Genomic DNA, 25,392 nt, shown 5'->3' on the forward strand with positions numbered 1-25,392 from the left:
GTGAGTGGATAGTAACATATTATTATGTTATGTTAAGGGAGTCCTAACTAGTGAGTGGATAGTAACAGATTATTATGTTATGTTAAGGGGTCCTAACTAGTGAGTGGATAGTAACAGATTATTATGTTATGTTAAAGGAGTCCTAACTAGTGAGTGGATAGTAACTGATTATTATGTTATGTTAAGGGAGTCCTAACTAGTGAGTGGATAGTAACTGATTATTATGTTATGTTAAGGGAGTCCTAACTAGTGAGTGGATAGTAACAGATTATTATGTTATGTTAAGGGAGTCCTAACTAGTGAGTGGATAGTAACAGATTATTATGTTATGTTAAGGGAGTCCTAACTAGTGAGTGGATAGTAACTGATTATTATGTTATGTTAAGGGAGTCCTAACTAGTGAGTGGATAGTAACTGATTATTATGTTATGTTAAAGGAGTCCTAACTAGTGAGTGGATAGTAACTGATTATTATGTTATGTTAAGGGAGTCCTAACTAGTGAGTGGATAGTAACAGATTATTATGTTATGTTAAGGAGTCCTAACTAGTGAGTGGATAGTAACTGATTATTATGTTATGTTAAGGGAGTCCTAACTAGTGAGTGGATAGTAACTGATTATTATGTTATGTTAAGGGAGTCCTAACTAGTGAGTGGATAGTAACTGATTATTATGTTATGTTAAGGGAGTCCTAACTAGTGAGTGGATAGTAACAGATTATTATGTTATGTTAAGGGAGTCCTAACTAGTGAGTGGATAGTAACAGATTATTATGTTATGTTAAGGGAGTCCTAACTAGTGAGTGGATAGTAACAGATTATTATGTTATGTTAAAGGGGGTCCTAACTAGTGAGTGGATAGTAACAGATTATTATGTTATGTTAAGGGGTCCTAACTAGTGAGTGGATAGTAACAGATTATTATGTTATGTTAAGGGAGTCCTAACTAGTGAGTGGATAGTAACAGATTATTATGTTATGTTAAGGGAGTCCTAACTAGTGAGTGGATAGTAACAGATTATTATGTTATGTTAAAGGAGTCCTAACTAGTGAGTGGATAGTAACAGATTATTATGTTATGTTAAGGGAGTCCTAACTAGTGAGTGGATAGTAACAGATTATTATGTTATGTTAAGGGAGTCCTAACTAGTGAGTGGATAGTAACAGATTATTATGTTATGTTAAGGGAGTCCTAACTAGTGAGTGGATAGTAACAGATTATTATGTTATGTTAAGGGAGTCCTAACTAGTGAGTGGATAGTAACTGATTATTATGTTATGTTAAGGGAGTCCTAACTAGTGAGTGGATAGTAACTGATTATTATGTTATGTTAAGGGAGTCCTAACTAGTGAGTGGATAGTAACTGATTATTATGTTATGTTAAGGGGTCCTAACTAGTGAGTGGATAGTAACAGATTATTATGTTATGTTAAGGGAGTCCTAACTAGTGAGTGGATAGTAACTGATTATTATGTTATGTTAAGGGAGTCCTAACTAGTGAGTGGATAGTAACTGATTATTATGTTATGTTAAGGGAGTCCTAACTAGTGAGTGGATAGTAACTGATTATTATGTTATGTTAAGGGAGTCCTAACTAGTGAGTGGATAGTAACAGATTATTATGTTATGTTAAAGGAGTCCTAACTAGTGAGTGGATAGTAACTGATTATTATGTTATGTTAAGGGAGTCCTAACTAGTGAGTGGATAGTAACAGATTATTATGTTATGTTAAGGGAGTCCTAACTAGTGAGTGGATAGTAACAGATTATTATGTTATGTTAAGGGAGTCCTAACTAGTGAGTGGATAGTAACAGATTATTATGTTATGTTAAGGGAGTCCTAACTAGTGAGTGGATAGTAACAGATTATTATGTTATGTTAAGGAGTCCTAACTAGTGAGTGGATAGTAACTGATTATTATGTTATGTTAAGGGAGTCCTAACTAGTGAGTGGATAGTAACAGATTATTATGTTATGTTAAGGGAGTCCTAACTAGTGAGTGGATAGTAACAGATTATTATGTTATGTTAAAGGAGTCCTAACTAGTGAGTGGATAGTAACTGATTATTATGTTATGTTAAGGGAGTCCTAACTAGTGAGTGGATAGTAACAGATTATTATGTTATGTTAAAGGAGTCCTAACTAGTGAGTGGATAGTAACTGATTATTATGTTATGTTAAGGGAGTCCCAACTAGTGAGTGGATAGTAACAGATTATTATGTTATGTTAAGGGGTCCTAACTAGTGAGTGGATAGTAACAGATTATTATGTTATGTTAAGGGGTCCTAACCAGTGAGTGGGGATAGTAACAGATTATTATGTTATGTTAAGGGGTCCTAACTAGTGAGTGGGGATAGTAACTGATTATTATGTTATGTTAAAGGAGTCCTAACTAGTGAGTGGATAGTAACAGATTATTACGTTATGTTAAGGGAGTCCTAACTAGTGAGTGGATAGTAACTGATTATTATGTTATGTTAAGGGAGTCCTAACTAGTGAGTGGATAGTAACAGATTATTATGTTATGTTAAGGGAGTCCTAACTAGTGAGTGGATAGTAACAGATTATTATGTTATGTTAAGGGGTCCTAACTAGTGAGTGGATAGTAACTGATTATTATGTTATGTTAAGGGAGTCCTAACTAGTGAGTGGATAGTAACAGATTATTATGTTATGTTAAGGGAGTCCTAACTAGTGAGTGGATAGTAACAGATTATTATGTTATGTTAAAGGAGTCCTAACTAGTGAGTGGATAGTAACAGATTATTATGTTATGTTAACACTTTAACTGCCGGAAGACGCTTTTAGGCGTCCTTCCCCGCCATGCTCAAGTTGCCGAAGACGCCGTAACTCGTCTTTGATATCAATATTTCAAAAATCTGTGATCGGAATCATATTTCCTTTCCGGGGCCCTGAGACACAAGTGTGATCTCCTCTCAATCCTCTAGCGGTTCAAGACCGCCATCTGGTGGCCGATCGGCAGATCGAAAAAATGGATGTTACCTTTAACCCGGTAGGACTCACTCCATATGGGGTCCGGGCACTCGCTAGTGTTAGAGAGACTCAGTCTTCACACAGTGAACATCGATCGCTGCAAATAACTCGAAAAAACAACATGATTTGGACGTATATATTATTATACAACCTGGAAATGGACCGGATATTTCTATATCCCATAATAGGAAAATATCTGTTCCACGCTCATCGCCCAACGGCGCGAGGAAGATACGGTAAGATTCAGCGTTATTTTTCAATGTGTACGATACTAACTGCTATGATGAACATTTGACCCACATTAGATGAATGGTATAACGCTGCCCACGGAATTATAAACGCCCCCTCGGCCATCCGGTCAACATCAGATTACGTGTGGATAGTAACATATTATTATGTTATGTTAAGGGAGTCCTAACTAGTGAGTGGATAGTAACAGATTATTATGTTATGTTAAGGGGTCCTAACTAGTGAGTGGATAGTAACAGATTATTATGTTATGTTAAAGGAGTCCTAACTAGTGAGTGGATAGTAACTGATTATTATGTTATGTTAAGGGAGTCCTAACTAGTGAGTGGATAGTAACTGATTATTATGTTATGTTAAGGGAGTCCTAACTAGTGAGTGGATAGTAACAGATTATTATGTTATGTTAAGGGAGTCCTAACTAGTGAGTGGATAGTAACAGATTATTATGTTATGTTAAGGGAGTCCTAACTAGTGAGTGGATAGTAACTGATTATTATGTTATGTTAAGGGAGTCCTAACTAGTGAGTGGATAGTAACTGATTATTATGTTATGTTAAAGGAGTCCTAACTAGTGAGTGGATAGTAACTGATTATTATGTTATGTTAAGGGAGTCCTAACTAGTGAGTGGATAGTAACAGATTATTATGTTATGTTAAAGGAGTCCTAACTAGTGAGTGGATAGTAACTGATTATTATGTTATGTTAAGGGAGTCCTAACTAGTGAGTGGATAGTAACTGATTATTATGTTATGTTAAGGGAGTCCTAACTAGTGAGTGGATAGTAACTGATTATTATGTTATGTTAAGGGAGTCCTAACTAGTGAGTGGATAGTAACAGATTATTATGTTATGTTAAGGGAGTCCTAACTAGTGAGTGGATAGTAACAGATTATTATGTTATGTTAAGGGAGTCCTAACTAGTGAGTGGATAGTAACAGATTATTATGTTATGTTAAAGGGGGTCCTAACTAGTGAGTGGATAGTAACAGATTATTATGTTATGTTAAGGGGTCCTAACTAGTGAGTGGATAGTAACAGATTATTATGTTATGTTAAGGGAGTCCTAACTAGTGAGTGGATAGTAACAGATTATTATGTTATGTTAAGGGAGTCCTAACTAGTGAGTGGATAGTAACAGATTATTATGTTATGTTAAAGGAGTCCTAACTAGTGAGTGGATAGTAACAGATTATTATGTTATGTTAAGGGAGTCCTAACTAGTGAGTGGATAGTAACAGATTATTATGTTATGTTAAGGGAGTCCTAACTAGTGAGTGGATAGTAACAGATTATTATGTTATGTTAAGGGAGTCCTAACTAGTGAGTGGATAGTAACAGATTATTATGTTATGTTAAGGGAGTCCTAACTAGTGAGTGGATAGTAACTGATTATTATGTTATGTTAAGGGAGTCCTAACTAGTGAGTGGATAGTAACTGATTATTATGTTATGTTAAGGGAGTCCTAACTAGTGAGTGGATAGTAACTGATTATTATGTTATGTTAAGGGGTCCTAACTAGTGAGTGGATAGTAACAGATTATTATGTTATGTTAAGGGAGTCCTAACTAGTGAGTGGATAGTAACTGATTATTATGTTATGTTAAGGGAGTCCTAACTAGTGAGTGGATAGTAACTGATTATTATGTTATGTTAAGGGAGTCCTAACTAGTGAGTGGATAGTAACTGATTATTATGTTATGTTAAGGGAGTCCTAACTAGTGAGTGGATAGTAACAGATTATTATGTTATGTTAAAGGAGTCCTAACTAGTGAGTGGATAGTAACTGATTATTATGTTATGTTAAGGGAGTCCTAACTAGTGAGTGGATAGTAACAGATTATTATGTTATGTTAAGGGAGTCCTAACTAGTGAGTGGATAGTAACAGATTATTATGTTATGTTAAGGGAGTCCTAACTAGTGAGTGGATAGTAACAGATTATTATGTTATGTTAAGGGAGTCCTAACTAGTGAGTGGATAGTAACAGATTATTATGTTATGTTAATTAAGGGAGTCCTAACTAGTGAGTGGATAGTAACAGATTATTATGTTATGTTAAGGGAGTCCTAACTAGTGAGTGGGGATAGTAACTGATTATTATGTTATGGGGTCCTAACTAGTGAGTGGATAGTAACAGATTATTATGTTATGTTAAGGAGTCCTAACTAGTGAGTGGATAGTAACAGATTATTATGTTATGTTAAGGGAGTCCTAACTAGTGAGTGGATAGTAACAGATTATTATGTTATGTTAAGGGGTCCTAACTAGTGAGTGGATAGTAACAGATTATTACGTTATGTTAAGGGAGTCCTAACCAGTGAGTGGATAGTAACAGATTATTATGTTATGTTAAAGGAGTCCTAACTAGTGAGTGGATAGTAACAGATTATTATGTTATGTTAAGGGAGTCCTAACTAGTGAGTGGATAGTAACAGATTATTATGTTATGTTAAGGGAGTCCTAACTAGTGAGTGGATAGTAACTGATTATTATGTTATGTTAAGGGAGTCCTAACCAGTGAGTGTGGATAGTAACTGATTATTATGTTATGTTAAGGGGTCCTAACTAGTGAGTGGATAGTAACTGATTATTATGTTATGTTAAGGGGTCCTAACTAGTGAGTGGATAGTAACAGATTATTATGTTATGTTAAGGGAGTCCTAACTAGTGAGTGGATAGTAACTGATTATTATGTTATGTTAAGGGGTCCTAACTAGTGAGTGGATAGTAACAGATTATTATGTTATGTTAAGGGAGTCCTAACTAGTGAGTGGATAGTAACTGATTATTATGTTATGTTAAGGGAGTCCTAACTAGTGAGTGGATAGTAACAGATTATTATGTTATGTTAAGGGAGTCCTAACTAGTGAGTGGATAGTAACTGATTATTATGTTATGTTAAGGGAGTCCTAACTAGTGAGTGGATAGTAACAGATTATTATGTTATGTTAAGGGAGTCCTAACTAGTGAGTGGATAGTAACAGATTATTATGTTATGTTAAGGGGTCCTAACTAGTGAGTGGGGATAGTAACAGATTATTATGTTATGTTAAGGGGTCCTAACTAGTGAGTGGATAGTAACAGATTATTATGTTATGTTAAGGGAGTCCTAACTAGTGAGTGTGGATAGTAACAGATTATTATGTTATGTTAAGGGAGTCCTAACTAGTGAGTGGATAGTAACAGATTATTATGTTATGTTAAGGGAGTCCTAACTAGTGAGTGGATAGTAACTGATTATTATGTTATGTTAAGGGAGTCCTAACTAGTGAGTGGATAGTAACTGATTATTATGTTATGTTAAGGGAGTCCTAACTAGGGAGTGTGGATAGTAACAGATTATTATGTTATGTTAAGGGGTCCTAACTAGTGAGTGGATAGTAACAGATTACTATGTTATGTTAAGGGAGTCCTAACTAGTGAGTGTGGATAGTAACAGATTATTGTTATGTTAAGGGGTCCTAACTAGTGAGTGTGGATAGTAACAGATTATTATGTTATGTTAAGGGGTCCTAACTAGTGAGTGGATAGTAACAGATTATTATGTTATGTTAAGGGAGTCCTAACTAGTGAGTGTGGATAGTAACAGATTATTATGTTATGTTAAGGGAGTCCTAACTAGTGAGTGGATAGTAACTGATTATTATGTTATGTTAAGGGAGTCCTAACTAGTGAGTGTGGATAGTAACAGATTATTATGTTATGTTAAGGGGTCCTAACTAGTGAGTGGATAGTAACAGATTATTATGTTATGTTAAGGGAGTCCTAACTAGTGAGTGTGGATAGTAACTGATTATTATGTTATGTTAAGGGAGTCCTAACTAGTGAGTGGATAGTAGCAGATTATTATGTTATGTTAAAGGAGTCCTAACTAGTGAGTGGATAGTAACAGATTATTATGTTATGTTAAGGGGTCCTAACTAGTGAGTGGATAGTAACATATTATTATGTTATGTTAAGGGAGTCCTAACTAGTGAGTGGATAGTAACAGATTATTATGTTATGTTAAGGGAGTCCTAACTAGTGAGTGGATAGTAACAGATTATTATGTTATGTTAAGGGAGTCCTAACTAGTGAGTGGATAGTAACAGATTATTATGTTATGTTAAGGAGTCCTAACTAGTGAGTGGATAGTAACAGATTATTATGTTATGTTAAGGGGTCCTAACTAGTGAGTGGATAGTAACAGATTATTATGTTATGTTAAGGGAGTCCTAACTAGTGAGTGGATAGTAACTGATTATTATGTTATGTTAAGGGGTCCTAACTAGTGAGTGTGGATAGTAACTGATTATTATGTTATGTTAAGGGAGTCCTAACTAGTGAGTGGATAGTAACAGATTATTATGTTATGTTAAGGAGTCCTAACTAGTGAGTGGATAGTAACAGATTATTATGTTATGTTAAGGGGTCCTAACCAGTGAGTGGATAGTAACTGATTATTATGTTATGTTAAGGGAGTCCTAACAAGTGAGTGTGGATAGTAACTGATTATTATGTTATGTTAAGGAGTCCTAACTAGTGAGTGGATAGTAACAGATTATTATGTTATGTTAAGGGGTCCTAACCAGTGAGTGGATAGTAACTGATTATTATGTTATGTTAAGGGAGTCCTAACCAGTGAGTGTGGATAGTAACAGATTATTATGTTATGTTAAGGGGTCCTAACTAGTGAGTGGATAGTAACAGATTATTATGTTATGTTAAGGGAGTCCTAACTAGTGAGTGTGGATAGTAACTGATTATTATGTTATGTTAAGGGGTCCTAACTAGTGAGTGGGGATAGTAACAGATTATTACGTTATGTTAAGGGGTCCTAACTAGTGAGTGGATAGTAACAGATTATTATGTTATGTTAAGGGGTCCTAACTAGTGAGTGGGGATAGTAACAGATTATTACGTTATGTTAAGGGGTCCTAACTAGTGAGTGGATAGTAACAGATTATTATGTTATGTTAAGGGAGTCCTAACCAGTGAGTGGATAGTAACAGATTATTATGTTATGTTAAGGGGTCCTAACTAGTGAGTGGATAGTAACAGATTATTATGTTATGTTAAGGGAGTCCTAACTAGTGAGTGGATAGTAACTGATTATTATGTTATGTTAAGGGGTCCTAACTAGTGAGTGGATAGTAACAGATTATTATGTTATGTTAAGGGAGTCCTAACTAGTGAGTGGATAGTAACTGATTATTATGTTATGTTAAGGGAGTCCTAACTAGTGAGTGTGGATAGTAACAGAATATTATGTTATGTTAAGGGAGTCCTAACTAGTGAGTGTGGATAGTAACTGATTATTATGTTATGTTAAGGGAGTCCTAACTAGTGAGTGTGGATAGTAACAGATTATTATGTTATGTTAAAGGAGTCCTAACCAGTGAGTGGATAGTAACAGATTATTATGTTATGTTAAGGGAGTCCTAACTAGTGAGTGGATACTAACAGATTATTATGTTATGTTAAAAGAGTCCTAACTAGTGAGTGGATAGTAACAGATTATTATGTTATGTTAAGGGAGTCCTAACCAGTGAGTGGATAGTAACAGATTATTATGTTATGTTAAGGGAGTCCTAACTAGTGAGTGGATAGTAACTGATTATTATGTTATGTTAAGGGAGTCCTAACTAGTGAGTGGATAGTAACAGATTATTATGTTATGTTAAGGGAGTCCTAACTAGTGAGTGGATAGTAACAGATTATTATGTTATGTTAAGGGGTCCTAACTAGTGAGTGGATAGTAACAGATTATTATGTTATGTTAAAGGAGTCCTAACTAGTGAGTGGATAGTAACAGATTATTATGTTATGTTAAGGGAGTCCTAACTAGTGAGTGGATAGTAACAGATTATTATGTTATGTTAAGGGAGTCCTAACTAGTGAGTGGATAGTAACAGATTATTATGTTATGTTAAGGGGTCCTAACTAGTGAGTGGATAGTAACTGATTATTATGTTATGTTAAGGGAGTCCTAACTAGTGAGTGGATAGTAACAGATTATTATGTTATGTTAAGGGAGTCCTAACTAGTGAGTGTGGATAGTAACTGATTATTATGTTATGTTAAGGGGTCCTAACTAGTGAGTGGGGATAGTAACAGATTATTACGTTATGTTAAGGGGTCCTAACTAGTGAGTGGATAGTAACAGATTATTATGTTATGTTAAGGGGTCCTAACTAGTGAGTGGGGATAGTAACAGATTATTACGTTATGTTAAGGGGTCCTAACTAGTGAGTGGATAGTAACAGATTATTATGTTATGTTAAGGGAGTCCTAACCAGTGAGTGGATAGTAACAGATTATTATGTTATGTTAAGGGGTCCTAACTAGTGAGTGGATAGTAACAGATTATTATGTTATGTTAAGGGAGTCCTAACTAGTGAGTGGATAGTAACTGATTATTATGTTATGTTAAGGGGTCCTAACTAGTGAGTGGATAGTAACAGATTATTATGTTATGTTAAGGGAGTCCTAACTAGTGAGTGGATAGTAACTGATTATTATGTTATGTTAAGGGAGTCCTAACTAGTGAGTGTGGATAGTAACAGAATATTATGTTATGTTAAGGGAGTCCTAACTAGTGAGTGTGGATAGTAACTGATTATTATGTTATGTTAAGGGAGTCCTAACTAGTGAGTGTGGATAGTAACAGATTATTATGTTATGTTAAAGGAGTCCTAACCAGTGAGTGGATAGTAACAGATTATTATGTTATGTTAAGGGAGTCCTAACTAGTGAGTGGATAGTAACAGATTATTATGTTATGTTAAAAGAGTCCTAACTAGTGAGTGGATAGTAACAGATTATTATGTTATGTTAAGGGAGTCCTAACCAGTGAGTGGATAGTAACAGATTATTATGTTATGTTAAGGGAGTCCTAACTAGTGAGTGGATAGTAACTGATTATTATGTTATGTTAAGGGAGTCCTAACTAGTGAGTGGATAGTAACAGATTATTATGTTATGTTAAGGGAGTCCTAACTAGTGAGTGGATAGTAACAGATTATTATGTTATGTTAAGGGGTCCTAACTAGTGAGTGGATAGTAACAGATTATTATGTTATGTTAAAGGAGTCCTAACTAGTGAGTGGATAGTAACAGATTATTATGTTATGTTAAGGGAGTCCTAACTAGTGAGTGGATAGTAACAGATTATTATGTTATGTTAAGGGAGTCCTAACTAGTGAGTGGATAGTAACAGATTATTATGTTATGTTAAGGGGTCCTAACTAGTGAGTGGATAGTAACTGATTATTATGTTATGTTAAGGGAGTCCTAACTAGTGAGTGGATAGTAACAGATTATTATGTTATGTTAAAGGAGTCCTAACTAGTGAGTGTGGATAGTAACAGATTATTATGTTATGTTAAGGGAGTCCTAACTAGTGAGTGGATAGTAACAGATTATTATGTTATGTTAAGGGAGTCCTAACTAGTGAGTGGATAGTAACTGATTATTACGTTATGTTAAAGGAGTCCTAACTAGTGAGTGGATAGTAACAGATTATTATGTTATGTTAAGGGAGTCCTAACTAGTGAGTGTGGATAGTAACTGATTATTATGTTATGTTAAGGGGTCCTAACTAGTGAGTGGATAGTAACAGATTATTATGTTATGTTAAGGGAGTCCTAACTAGTGAGTGGATAGTAACAGATTATTATGTTATGTTAAGGGAGTCCTAACTAGTGAGTGGATAGTAACAGATTATTATGTTATGTTAAGGGAGTCCTAACTAGTGAGTGGATAGTAACAGATTATTATGTTATGTTAAGGGGTCCTAACTAGTGAGTGGATAGTAACAGATTATTATGTTATGTTAAAGGGTCCTAACTAGTGAGTGGATAGTAACAGATTATTATGTTATGTTAAGGGAGTCCTAACTAGTGAGTGGATAGTAACAGATTATTATGTTATGTTAAGGGAGTCCTAACTAGTGAGTGTGGATAGTAACAGATTATTATGTTATGTTAAGGCAGTCCTAACTAGAGAGTGGGGATAGTAACAGATTATTATGTTATGTTAAAGGAGTCCTAACCAGTGAGTGTGGATAGTAACAGATTATTATGTTATGTTAAGGGAGTCCTAACTAGTGAGTGGATAGTAACTGATTATTATGTTATGTTAAAGGAGTCCTAACTAGTGAGTGGATAGTAACAGATTATTATGTTATGTTAAGGGAGTCCTAACTAGTGAGTGGATAGTAACAGATTATTATGTTATGTTAAGGGAGTCCTAACCAGTGAGTGGATAGTAACAGATTATTATGTTATGTTAAGGGAGTCCTAACTAGTGAGTGGATAGTAACAGATTATTATGTTATGTTAAGGGAGTCCTAACTAGTGAGTGGATAGTAACAGATTATTATGTTATGTTAAGGGGTCCTAACTAGTGAGTGGATAGTAACAGATTATTATGTTATGTTAAGGGGTCCTAACTAGTGAGTGGATAGTAACAGATTATTATGTTATGTTAAGGGAGTCCTAACTAGTGAGTGGATAGTAACAGATTATTATGTTATGTTAAGGGAGTCCTAACTAGTGAGTGGATAGTAACAGATTATTATGTTATGTTAAGGGAGTCCTAACCAGTGAGTGGATAGTAACTGATTATTATGTTATGTTAAAGGAGTCCTAACTAGTGAGTGGATAGTAACAGATTATTATGTTATGTTAAGGGAGTCCTAACTAGTGAGTGGATAGTAACAGATTATTATGTTATGTTAAGGGAGTCCTAACTAGTGAGTGGATAGTAACAGATTATTATGTTATGTTAAGGGGTCCTAACTAGTGAGTGGATAGTAACTGATTATTATGTTATGTTAAGGGAGTCCTAACTAGTGAGTGTGGATAGTAACAGATTATTATGTTATGTTAAGGGAGTCCTAACTAGTGAGTGGATAGTAACAGATTATTATGTTATGTTAAGGAGTCCTAACTAGTGAGTGGATAGTAACAGATTATTATGTTATGTTAAGGGAGTCCTAACTAGTGAGTGGATAGTAACTGATTATTATGTTATGTTAAGGGAGTCCTAACTAGTGAGTGTGGATAGTAACAGATTATTATGTTATGTTAAGGGAGTCCTAACTAGAGTGTGGATAGTAACAGATTATTATGTTATGTTAAGGGAGTCCTAACTAGTGAGTGGATAGTAACTGATTATTATGTTATGTTAAGGAGTCCTAACTAGTGAGTGGATAGTAACAGATTATTATGTTATGTTAAAGGAGTCCTAACTAGTGAGTGGATAGTAACTGATTATTATGTTATGTTAAGGGAGTCCTAACTAGTGAGTGGATAGTAACAGATTATTATGTTATGTTAAAGGAGTCCTAACTAGTGAGTGGATAGTAACAGATTATTATGTTATGTTAAAGGAGTCCTAACTAGTGAGTGGATAGTAACAGATTATTATGTTATGTTAAGGAGTCCTAACTAGTGAGTGGGGATAGTAACAGATTATTATGTTATGTTAAAGGAGTCCTAACTAGTGAGTGGATAGTAACAGATTATTATGTTATGTTAAGGAGTCCTAACTAGTGAGTGGGGATAGTAACAGATTATTATGTTATGTTAAGGGGTCCTAACTAGTGAGTGGATAGTAACAGATTATTATGTTATGTTAAGGAGTCCTAACTAGTGAGTGGATAGTAACAGATTATTATGTTATGTTAAGGGAGTCCTAACTAGTGAGTGGATAGTAACTGATTATTATGTTATGTTAAGGGAGTCCTAACTAGTGAGTGGATAGTAACTGATTATTATGTTATGTTAAGGGAGTCCTAACTAGTGAGTGTGGATAGTAACAGATTATTATGTTATGTTAAGGGAGTCCTAACTAGTGAGTGTGGATAGTAACAGATTATTATGTTATGTTAAGGGAGTCCTAACTAGAGAGTGTGGATAGTAACAGATTATTATGTTATGTTAAGGGGTCCTAACTAGTGAGTGGATAGTAACAGATTATTATGTTATGTTAAGGGGTCCTAACTAGTGAGTGGATAGTAACAGATTATTATGTTATGTTAAGGGGTCCTAACTAGTGAGTGGATAGTAACTGATTATTATGTTATGTTAAGGAGTCCTAACTAGTGAGTGGATAGTAACAGATTATTATGTTATGTTAAGGGGTCCTAACTAGTGAGTGGATAGTAACAGATTATTATGTTATGTTAAGGGAGTCCTAACTAGTGAGTGGATAGTAACAGATTATTATGTTATGTTAAGGGAGTCCTAACTAGTGAGTGGATAGTAACAGATTATTATGTTATGTTAAAGGAGTCCTAACTAGTGAGTGGATAGTAACTGATTATTATGTTATGTTAAGGAGTCCTAACTAGTGAGTGGATAGTAACAGATTATTATGTTATGTTAAGGGAGTCCTAACTAGTGAGTGGATAGTAACTGATTATTATGTTATGTTAAGGAGTCCTAACTAGTGAGTGGATAGTAACAGATTATTATGTTATGTTAAGGGAGTCCTAACTAGTGAGTGGATAGTAACTGATTATTATGTTATGTTAAGGGAGTCCTAACTAGTGAGTGGATAGTAACTGATTATTATGTTATGTTAAGGGGTCCTAACTAGTGAGTGTGGATAGTAACCGATTATTATGTTATGTTAAAGGAGTCCTAACTAGTGAGTGTGTAGGGTTGCCGCAGCCGCTGTGATGTGACATTTCCCATGATTAATAAACTCATGACACCACCGGTTGTAGAACACACCTGATGAATCTAACCCACCTGCGAGTGGTTAAAGTGGAGCTCTCTCCATGTCCTCAATCCAGACCCGTCATCTGACCGTGACTCTTCTATGCTCACCATCGCTTTCTTTAACCCTGTGTAGCCTATTGCTCTACTATACTGATATTGCCAGTGACACCGGACATTTTACAAAATGATGCTCAACATCTTTAGAGTGCTTACTTTGATCTTTAACGTTATGCGGCTACATTGATCCACTGTGTCTGTCCGTCTCCGTCTGTTTTTAATACATCTTCAATGACTAGTATCCATTTGTTGGACAGACACAGTTGATGTTAGTTTCTAACTTAAAAATAAACCAACGGACAGTAATACCTTACATACATTTTCTATCTGTTCATTGATGGATCAGTAGCTGCAGCTTGGCATCTTGGCGCAAACATACTGTTGCTGGTCTGGACTGGTCCTCTGAGCTCCTCTCCAGTCAAGCTTTTGCTGCTGCAGGGTTTAAATCCGGAAGATTGCCAAATTCTCTGGCATCGTTGTGTAACCTTGTGTAACCTGTCGTGTCATCTCTAGAGCCTTCTTTCTCTCCTTCACGTGAAGTTAAATCTACTCTAGAAATGAAAGTGAAACTTAAACTTCACCAAAAAACAATCCTGATTTATTTGGCACATAATCTCACACATATCCAAAAACTCTAAAACAGTTTTGCACATATTTATTTAGTTTGACCGTTATTGAGAGTAAATTACTTTGAATATGGCCACCAGTGATGTCATGGGGGACATTGAATCCTTGTGTTGTGTTAATTACAGCTCAATGAAAGCAGTCCTTATTGGTTACATGGTATTGGTATTTCTTCATCTACATCATTTGATGCTGCTGTAATGAACACAACACAGGGAGTCAGTGTCCCTAAAGTGCCTCTTTAAGCTGCTCTGTACAGCCACTCTGCTGCACAGACCTATAGAACAGCTCTGTTGTCCATGCAGACACTTTCAGTTTATAATGTTGCCTGACTAAGTATTGATAAAATGCTTAGTATTTGACAAATTAGAGTTTTTTTTATTTGATGAACGTGGGCACTGATATGCGAAAATGAGCTAAATGGGTTTTATTTATATTTATAAAAAAAAAGAAACATACACATGTGGGGGCGGTGGGCAAGTAATGTACTCGGTGGACGCCTGAACACAGTAACACTGGTAACACAGACCACCTCGGCAAGCCTAGTGTGGGTAGTAGGGCTGACCCATATTAGTCGATTAGTCGACTAATCGGTCGAAAGGAGCCGTAGTCGACTAGCCAACCTCTTAGTCGAATATAAAAAAATTCATAATATATAAATTTGTAATTTTTTTTTAATTTGTAATTTTTAATTATCATTCTTTCCAAAAGAAAAGAGGCCTAGAAGCGTGGCTAACGCTAATGGGACGCATACCAGAGGCTAACTGCCTATACGAAAACAGGCACAGAGGCACTGAAAGAGGATTTCACCCGTCTAATGAACACACTAGACTAGACGAATATCAAGATGTATCCATCAGTGGACCAATTGCATGCTTTTGCAGAGGACAAGAAGCCTTCAGTCGACTCCTTCAGACATTAAGCACCCCCCACAGCCCAAATGGAATGATAAAAACAATTACATTTTTTTTTTTAAGTATTATACTTATTTTATTATATTTTTTTAGTCGACCAATAGTCGACTAACATAAGATTTTGGCCAATCATAGTCGACCATCCAAATCCTTAGTCGGGGACAGCCCTAGTGGGTAGTAACTGGTTATTATGTTAAGGGAGTCCTAACTGGAAGGGTACCGGACGAATTACGTCGGTACTAGTGGTGGGTGGTTCCTGACTCATCCGGGTTAAAGATCAGAATCTTTATCAGGAATCGCGAGTCCGAGGTCTCCATTAACTGGATCCTATGAGTCCTCTGTCTGGCTGTTGCAGTGCTGCCTGCTAAAGGCCCGATTATACTCTCCGCGGGTGCGTGTTGGTACGCGTGACGTAAATTGCGTAATTTGTCAACGCTCTTGTCCGCATGGACGTTGCATCGGTGTCCGTGTGTCTGCCAGATTTTGTGAATGCACGGATACCCGCTGATATGTGTGCCGACTGCACATGTGCCCAGCTGTCATAACATGAGCACTCGACGCTGAAGCTTACAGACACCAAAAATGTACTATAAACAGAGCCGCATGCGCAGCGTGTAATTTGAGTATATTCGGGGCTTACGTAGTACACACGAAACGGAAAGACTGCAGACTCGGATGATTCATTCAACAATGACTCGGTTAGCAGACTCACCGGAAGCACAGCAGACTCCGATTCGTTCAATGATTCGGGTTAGCGGACTCCGGTTAGCGGACTCACTAGAAGGACTGCAGACGCCGATTCGTTTAAAGATTTGGGTTAGTGGATTCAGGTTAGCGGACTCACCGGAAACACAGCAGACTCGGATGATATGTATGTAATCTTGTCATCACTGAAAATGAGGGAAACCTTTGTGCCTTTCAAAATAAAGGTAGAATGAATTCCGTTCACTAACTTCACTCCAGTCAGTGAATCACTAACTTCACTCCAGTCAGTGAATCTAAGTAATAAGTAAAATATTGCAATAAACAAGTGGTTAAACACACTGGTGTTCGTTATGTGGCTGATATATTTTAAGCACATGCTATGATGATGGTTAGGATTATTATTATCAGTAGTAGTGGTATAGACTAGTAAATAATGCATATTTTATTGTAAGAAAAACAACAACAAACTATAGTTATAATATTATTATAATTGTTAGACAACTGACAGGGGGGGGGGAGACTCAGTGACCCTAGTCGGTACTACCGGCGAGTACCGATTCAATCGGTGCCACATTTCGATACCTAAGACCCGCCCAGTTAGAAAATATCCGACTTCCAATCACGTGAAATTGTCATTTCATTATAGACACGGACCAGTGCGGACCTTCAATCACATGCAATTGTCATTTCATTATAGACACAGACCAGCGTGGACCTTCAATGATGTGCAATTGTCATTTCGTTATAGACACAGACCAGCATCGACCTTCAATTATGTGCGATTGTCATTTCATTATTGACACAGACCAGCGTGGACCTTCAAGTATGTGCGATTGTCATTTCATAATAACTACACAGACCAGCGCGAGCCATGGGTCCAATGCGTCTAACATGCTTTGCATCCTCGCCATTCCTGTATGTCCACGTTGCGGTAAAACACTAACTAAGCTAAGCTGGAATTTCCCCAAGGGGATCAATGAAGGAATATCTTATCTTAAGCTAAGCCAACCCTGGAAACACTCGACACCAGTTTCAGTTTCGAGTTCCATTAGTGAGGAAACGGGGGCTGAGCCTCTCTACGTTCAATGATTTAAAGTAGCCAAACGTTACACTATAAAAACTAACTGGATAGTTGATGATGTAATTTCATTATTTGAAATATTCTAAAATCATTTAGTCTGCTATAAGCCATTCTCCCTTTTTGTGTGTGTGTGGTTATAGGAATGGTTGTAGGAATGGTTTGGGAGAGTGAGGTAGGGAGCGGTTTTAGTTTGTGTGGTGTGATAACAATGTTGATTATGGCTAAAATAGCTATTTATTTAGATTTTTTTTAATAATATAATATTCTACGGGGTGGCTGAGTGGCGCAGTGGGCAAGGCGCTCGCCACTAACGCAGGATATGCTGGTATTGAGCCCAGCTCTCTGCGTTGCTACCGGCTTGGCCGGCCATCATACTAACACAATTGGCAGTGTTAAAGGCTGGGAAAGCCGGTGGGTGGGGATTGGACGTTGTGGACAGCGACTCCTACAGGTCGGTTGGGTGACGCCGGTGCGGCGGAAACGGGAAGTATCGGGGGCAGCGTGAGCCTCCCACACGTTACTCCTCGCCACAGAGTTCGAGCTGCTGCGGTGAAAAGATGCGACAGGCTGCCTCCTCGTGTACCGGAGGGGACATGTGATGCAAGGCTTCTATCCTCACTACAGCCGACCAGTGGGAGGCATAGTCTAGCAACGTTCAAGACAGGGGAGGGAAGAATTGGAGATACGAAATTGGGATGGGAGAAAAATATAGAAAATAAGGAGAAAAAGTGGAGCAAAAAATATATTATATAATATTCTGTCACAAATCTTATGAAATACAGGCTCGCCACAGTCCAGAAACCGTGCAATTTCCACACAGACTATTTTCTTTACTTTATTTAAATCACAAAATACTAATATCAAACACACAACAAAACAATACAATGACCAGGGCGGTCAGGTGGCGTAACGGAGATTGCGTTCGTCACCAAACCCCGGAGCGGCTAGATTCGCCTGTTCGAATCCAGCTCACAGCTCCGGGGTTGTCACCAGCTTGGCTGGCCGTTTACACTAATACAATTGGCTGTATTAGAGGGTGGGAGAAGCTGGCGGGGTGGGTCCGGGTCGTTGTAAACAGCGACTCCTACAGTTCGGTCGGGGCGCCTGCTAAACGCGGATAGGACTTGAATGGGATAGTGTGATCCTTCCACACGCTACGCCCTCTCAATGAGAATCCGCGCTGCCAGGTGAAAAGAAGCGGTTGATTGGCTGGACGTGTGTCGGAGGAAGCACGTGATAGCCTCCACTCTCCCAGACCGACTGTGGGGGGTAAGTGCGCAGCGACCAGGAAGGGGATTGGGAATTGGCATAACGACTAACATTGGGATGGGAGAAAATCGGAGGAAAATGGAGGGGGAAAAAGATAATAATAATAATAAAAAAAAAAAAACATTACAATGACCAACAGACTGCACTTCTCAATGTCCCGCTCACCATATGCGCACAACAAACAAATAGAATGGTCAGACAGTCCGGGGGTCGATACACAAAGGAGGCTCGTTGACAGAAAAGGGGATTGTTCAATACTCAAGGTCGTCGTCCAGTCCAGGGTCTGTACACAAGGGGGATTCTCAGCCAGTCCATGGTCCAATACACACAGATCACCTACTTGCTTTCTCCTCTCCTTCCACTACCTCTCACTGTCGCACCTCTGAATATTCAATCTCTCTTCTTCAACAACACAACTCCAACTCGCTCAACTTGACTCTCTCTATCCTAGTGGTAAATGTAGTGTGTGGGACCAGGTGTGTGCACGTGAGATGTGTCAACTAATTATGCGCAGGTGTATCTTATCCATTCTAATCAGCTAGTGGGTGTGTCGGGCATGTGTGAGGTGTGTGTGACTAGTGCTGCGCAAGTGTGTGTTCCATCAGTACTAATCAGCTACCTAACTGCCTCGACTCCGTCCGTGACGGATATCTGCGGGGAAATAAGGAAACGCTGTAATCACACCCGTTCCTCGCTCCACGCTCCAGTCGGCCGAGCTGTCTTGCCTCGCTCACCGTATCCCGGCCACCTCGCCTTCAGACAAGACGCGTCAGCAGTGTCTCGCCAGCCGGGATTTCCTCCTTGGAGAGTGACACGTTGCGGGTGCCACATGCTGTCACTTCCGGGATTCCCCTCTGTACGGCTGACGCAGAGCCCGTTTCTTGCGTCGCGACATCCCTTTCTCAGTGGTGTGCCGCGCCGGTTGCCACAATAATAATAACAAAAATTTATAAATAACAATTCCGTACATTTATATCCGTGTTAATTTGTTACATTTTGTTTCACTAAGTTAGGAAAGTAATGTTTTAAGTCATGCCTGATGTTGCCTTGCACAAAAGAATGAGCCCAGTCTCTTCCACACAGTGAGTCATTAGGGTTGGGTACCTTTCACATTTGTACCGGTACCTGTGAATCGATACCGGTACCCAACGTACCTTTTTTCTGTACTTTAGTCTCTAAAAATGTAATCTACCTACCTCAGTTGTGAAAAAAATATCCAAACTTCAAATAACCACACTTTCGACCGTTTCCGCCTTGCCATTGCCCCGACTGCTTTGTTGTTGAATCAAGTCAAATCCTAGGTAAGCATATATTGTCCGTGTGAACGTTGACGTGGGAAAAAAAGTTTTTCTTTACAGTACCGAAATGTGGCACCGACGGATCTCATGTGACTCGGTAGTACCGACGTGATTCGGTAGGTACCTTTTTTAAAAGTACCTAATTCGGTACCCAATGCCCATCCCTATGAGGCATACAGTTTATTAATTGAACAATGGGTATCGGATCGGTACTCGGTATCGGCCGATACCCACAGCCCAGGTATCTGTATCGGAACTGCAAAAGTTGGATCGGTAAACGGTACCCAACCCTACTAATGAGTGGATAGTAACTGATTATTATGTTAAGGGAGTCCTAACTAGTGAGTGTGGATAGTAACTGATTATGTTAAGGGAGTCCTAACTAGTGAGTGGATAGTAACTGATTATTGTGTTAAGGGAGTCCTAACTAGTGAGTGATATGATATGATACATTTATTTATATTGCGCCCCTCAACCAATAGTTACATCGGCCCGGGAAATAAAGAGAAAGAAAAAAGACAGGAACAATACGAAAACAGAAAAAAATACATGCAGTCCAACCAAGCAGATAGAGAACAGACAGACATAATACACCAGTCATACTACAATACAAAAAACGAGCTCATGGATTGTTTATGACGAAAAGGTGGCTTTTGAGCATGGCCTTAAAGGTCCGTAGAGTGCTTGCAGATTTCAAGTTTAGTGGGAGCTTGTTCCAGAGTGTCGGTGCTGCGACTGCGAAAGCCCAGTTTCGCTTCGTCACCAGTCTTGTGGGATTTTTAGGCAGATTTGGTTGTTTGATCTGAGTGATCTGGAGCTGGTTGATTGGACCAGGAGTTCTTTTATGTAGGCTGGGGCGAGACCTTTATATCTTTGTATGTGAACATGAGGATTTTTAAATGTATTCGTTGTTTTACCGGGATCCAGTGTAGGGATACAAGGACTGGGGAGATGTGGTCCCTCATCTTGGTGCCCGTCACGAGCCTGGCGGCTGAGTAACTGATTATTATGTTAACCCTTTCCCCGCCAATAACGTCGTACAACGGGTTTCAAGTTCATGCGAATTCTGCCAATAATGGCGTACGACGTGATTCTGATCAGAATTTCATATTTTCGCCATTGTATTCATATTTCACTCACGGAGCCTTGTCGGATGCTGTGTGAGCCAGCACAACTCTGCAACGCTTCAATACTGCCACCTGGTGGCTGATCGGCGAGTTGCAACCGGAAGTGGATCTCTTGTGATCCCGGTGCGTCTCCCTATTCCGTCCGGCCACTCGTTTATCGTCGCGCGACTCAATACACACACCGTGGATATGGAACTTTGCCATAACTCAATAATCTACATGATTCGGGCGTGTATTAGTAATATACAAACCGGAAATGGATCGCCTAGATCCCCACCACATAACTGGGATCTGTTTGCTCCACTCTCATCGCCCAACGGTACGAGGAGACTGACGTGAGTTTCAGCGTTTTTGTTTATCATTTTCGATACAAACTGCTCTGATCAATATATCACCCATACTACATGAAGCATCTAACGACTATCACGGAATTATAAACGACCCCCCCCCCCCCCCTCCGTTCACCCGCGCATGATCAGTCATACCGTTTAGGACCATGTACAGTTGAAATAATTAATATAGCGTTGATCGGTATCAAACTGCATTTGATGATCTAATATATGCATTTGTGCCTATATCTCACGTTCTGGGAAATACTGCAGAAAACGATAAAAACATATTTATAGTCTAGACGGTATTTTCGTATGAATGTGTGAATGAAAAAGTAAAACGTTCCTACATCCTGAACGATAGTTAATCGATGTTGAATGGGCCATAGTAATGTCAATTTAGCAATACAATTAAAAAAGTTATAGCCCTGCAAAGAAGGTGGACATCTCCATAGACTTACAGTGCTAGCAGAGATCAAACAGCGATGGATATAAGCGTGGCAGAGAATGGGTTAAGGGAGTCCTAACTAGTGAGTGTGGATAGTAACTGATTGTGTTAAGGGAGTCCTAACTATTGAGTGTGGATAGTAACTGATTGTGTTAACACATTAATTGCCAAAAACGAGAATTCTCGTTTCTGTGCCCCAACCGTTCAGTGCCATAAATGAAGATTCTCGTTTCTGGGTCGTTTTCTTTTCTTTTAATACCCTATTCAATCTCAGGGAGCTGCGTGTTGGCTGAAAAATGCATAGTGGGAATCCGAAGGTGCAGTACCGGCCGCATCCTACCAGGCGGCAGTGTCGAGCTACATTTCTAACATTGTATCCCCAGCTGTGGAATGGCTCCAGGTCTCAGATTTCATATTTTGTTCTCGGCGAAGCACACAGTTCAGCTGGTTACATCGAAGCCCGTCAATTATGCTTGATCCGTATGTTATGGTCGTTTATAACGTCAATCAAATGGGGATTGGATCTACCAGATGGCGATCAAGAAATTGGAATATTCTTTTTGGATTACTTTCGGCCAAAGGTAAGATCGATTTGACGTCAATTCTAGCTTGATCTTAGGGATGCACCGATATGAAAATTTGCCACCGATACCGATACCGATTGTTCAACTAACACAATCGGTCGATACCGATACCGATATTTGTGGCAACAATTTTTTTTTAAATATTTTTTAAATATATATATTTTCTTTTGTAATATATATATATATTTTTTTATGAAACTACTGTATATTTGTATTACAAATTGTGCTCACCGATATGAACATAGGCCTCTTTACTTACTTAAAAAAAGAAAACATCAAGAAATAGCACTATCTCTCTCCCAGTATGTTCTGCAGGGCTGCAGCTAGATACTAGTTCTCCCAGCATGGTCTACCTGCTGGGCTGCAGCTAGATACTATTGTTTCAACCAATGAAATTTTGATTGACAGTCGATTCTGCCAATTACGTCGCACACCGCTTGCACCCGCCTCTGCTGTTACCACCAATCGGCAAGCGCGTATACATTTTTTACTTCGGCTTTTGTCCGCCATTGATTTTGAGAGCTTTTCTACAACAACAACAATGGCGGCGCGGCTGACGTTTAGCTTTTAGCTCCGCAGGATGACTTAAATGAGGCATAATGATTTTACTCTCTCTCTGTGCGTGTGGATGGTGGAGCGGGGTGGTTTGAGTGGTGCTGAGAGTTTGCGGGACGCGTGAGTTTTTCTAAACTTTTCTATCTTTATGTTGTTTGTCAAATTGTGAATTAGACTGTGGTTTATTTGACTGGTTGTGTGTTGATGGTGGGCTGGTAGCGTTGTCAGTGTTCGCTTGGGCAGCTGTCTGCTGTCACGGTGGCATGGATTTCGCAAAGCTGACCAGGAGACATGGTTTTAAAGTCGCGCCGGCATTTCCGTGTTTGGTGGAGGAATGCAGTCTCGCTGTTGCGAGAGTAGTAGGCTCCGGCAAGGGGGGGGCAGGTGGCGCACGGAGATTACGTTCGTCACCAACACCGGGAGACACTGGATTCGCCTGTTCGAACAGTAGGGGAAAGTACGCAACAACCAGGAAGGGTGGGATGGGAGAAAAATCGGGAAAAAGGAGGGGAAGAAAGATAAAAAAAAAATAAAAATCTGCGGCAAGGATGAACGGGGGAGTCGTTTTCTTTGTGGATGATTTGATTAAAGTAAATCAACTGATAACGGACGGTTTGGTCATAAATGATACGTTTGTGTCTGTGATGCCGCTCACAACACCGGCAAAAAAGGTGACGTTGGCAAACGTTCCTCCGTTGGTGGGCGACAAGCTTATATTAAGGGAACTCGCCAGGTTTGGGAAGATTGTATCTCCCTTAAAGAAGATGTCTTCGGGGTTTAAAGCACCTGAGTTACAGCATGTGGTTTCTCACAGAAGGCAGACGTTCATTATAATGAACAAACGTGATGACGAGTTGGATCTTAATTTTAAAGTAATAATAGACTGGTTTGAGTATATTATTTTTGCGACGACACAAAATATGCGATGTTTTGCGTGTGGAAGGGAGGGGCATCAAAGACGAGCGTGCCCTGGGGAGGGGCCAAGCAGGGGGGAAAATGATGGGGAGAGTGCAATGAAGAAAGGAAGAGCAGCTTGGGGTGTGAATCGAGGGGCTGAGGGGGGGGGGGGGGCAGGGGAAGAGGGGTGGTGGGGAGACTTCTGAGAAGGTTATTGTGCCAGATAGAAGTGATAAGGAGATGGATGGAGTAGGTACGGCTGGGATTGCAGTACGGGGAAAGAATGGTGGGGATGGAAAGGTGGGGGTGGGGGGGGTGGGGGGGGGGGGGGGGGGGGTGGTAGAAGGAGCTTGTGTCAGCCGGGACACGTTAAATAGCCAGATGAAGAGTGGAACTGTTGAAATACAAGGGACAGATGATGGGGATGAAAATGAGGGGGGGGGGGGGGGGTCGTGGTAGAAAGGATTACAGAGGTGGAAAGTGGACATGTTGAAATACAAGGGGCGGATGGTGGGGATGAAAATGAGGGGGGGGGGGTCGTGGTAGGAAGGGTTACAGAGGAGGGGAGTGTACCTGGGGTGGCTGTAGCGTTTGAGGGAACAGGGTCAAAGGACTCAGTTGAGGGTGTCAGGGTGGAGGAAGTAGAGGATATTGACATGGAAGAGGGGGACGACGGGATGAAGGTTGTTAGGCAGAAGAGGAAGATTGAAGTAGGTGGAATGTCAAGCTCTCAAGCTAAGAAGACAGGTGTGACGGAAGAACTCAGCAGTACACAGAGTACACAAGAGAGTACATGGTCGGAGATGGGCGCTGATGAGGATGAGGAATATGAGAGCGATGCATCTGCAACTTCAGACAATGATAACTATTCATTGGAGGCAATGAATGACAAAGAACGGATGACAAAGAACAGGAAGGGGGTAGAGGTAGGACAATTCTTTCCAGATAAGGAGTTGTTTATTTTGGCAGCAAGGAAAAATATGAGGTTTCAAGGAGATGGTCGTTTTGTTGACAGAGATATACAGGATGAGAAAGATTATACAGAAGGTACTGCGGGGCAGTAGTACGGTGGAGGACTGAGTGGAATCAGTGTAGTTTTGTTTGTTTTACCTTTTTATTTCTAAATGAGAGTTTTTTTATTGACAGGACTGGTGTGTTGTCACTTAGGGCTGGACATTTCAAGGTGTCCCGCTATCGGGGCCAGGAGGCTGAGACATTTTTTGATCATCTCATGTACTCTTATACATTTGTGGAACTTTGTAAAGACTGGGATTATGGAAGATTCAGAGACAGGAGCGGAGCGTATCGTTTTCATGCCCGATGGGAAGGCCACGCCATACTCCTTCAGCAAACCTTTCATCAGAGTCGTCATGGGGGATGTTGTCTCTGCCGTCCTTTTATGTTACCGGCACCGTTACCTTGTTCAAGGGTTGGAAGGTATGACTGTGGGGCTCAACACGTTCTACGCCGGAATAAACTGTTTCCAGATTCAGCCTCGGAGGATGATGGTAAAGCGGACTTTGCTGGTTAATTTCTACCCTATGTTCGG

The 25,392-nt window shown here is 39.3% G+C and overlaps 1 protein-coding gene across 1 annotated transcript in view; it reads left to right on the plus strand.

Annotated features, from left to right (window-relative positions):
* The window catches only part of tmem170a (transmembrane protein 170A), a 57,921-nt gene that overhangs the window by 30,222 nt on the left and 2,307 nt on the right, over positions 1 to 25,392 (plus strand). The window lies entirely within an intron of this gene.

Source organism: Notolepis coatsorum (genome assembly GCF_963971535.1).
Source record: "Notolepis coatsorum genome assembly, chromosome: 6".
Classification (NCBI taxonomy): Eukaryota; Metazoa; Chordata; class Actinopteri; order Aulopiformes; family Paralepididae; genus Notolepis; species Notolepis coatsorum.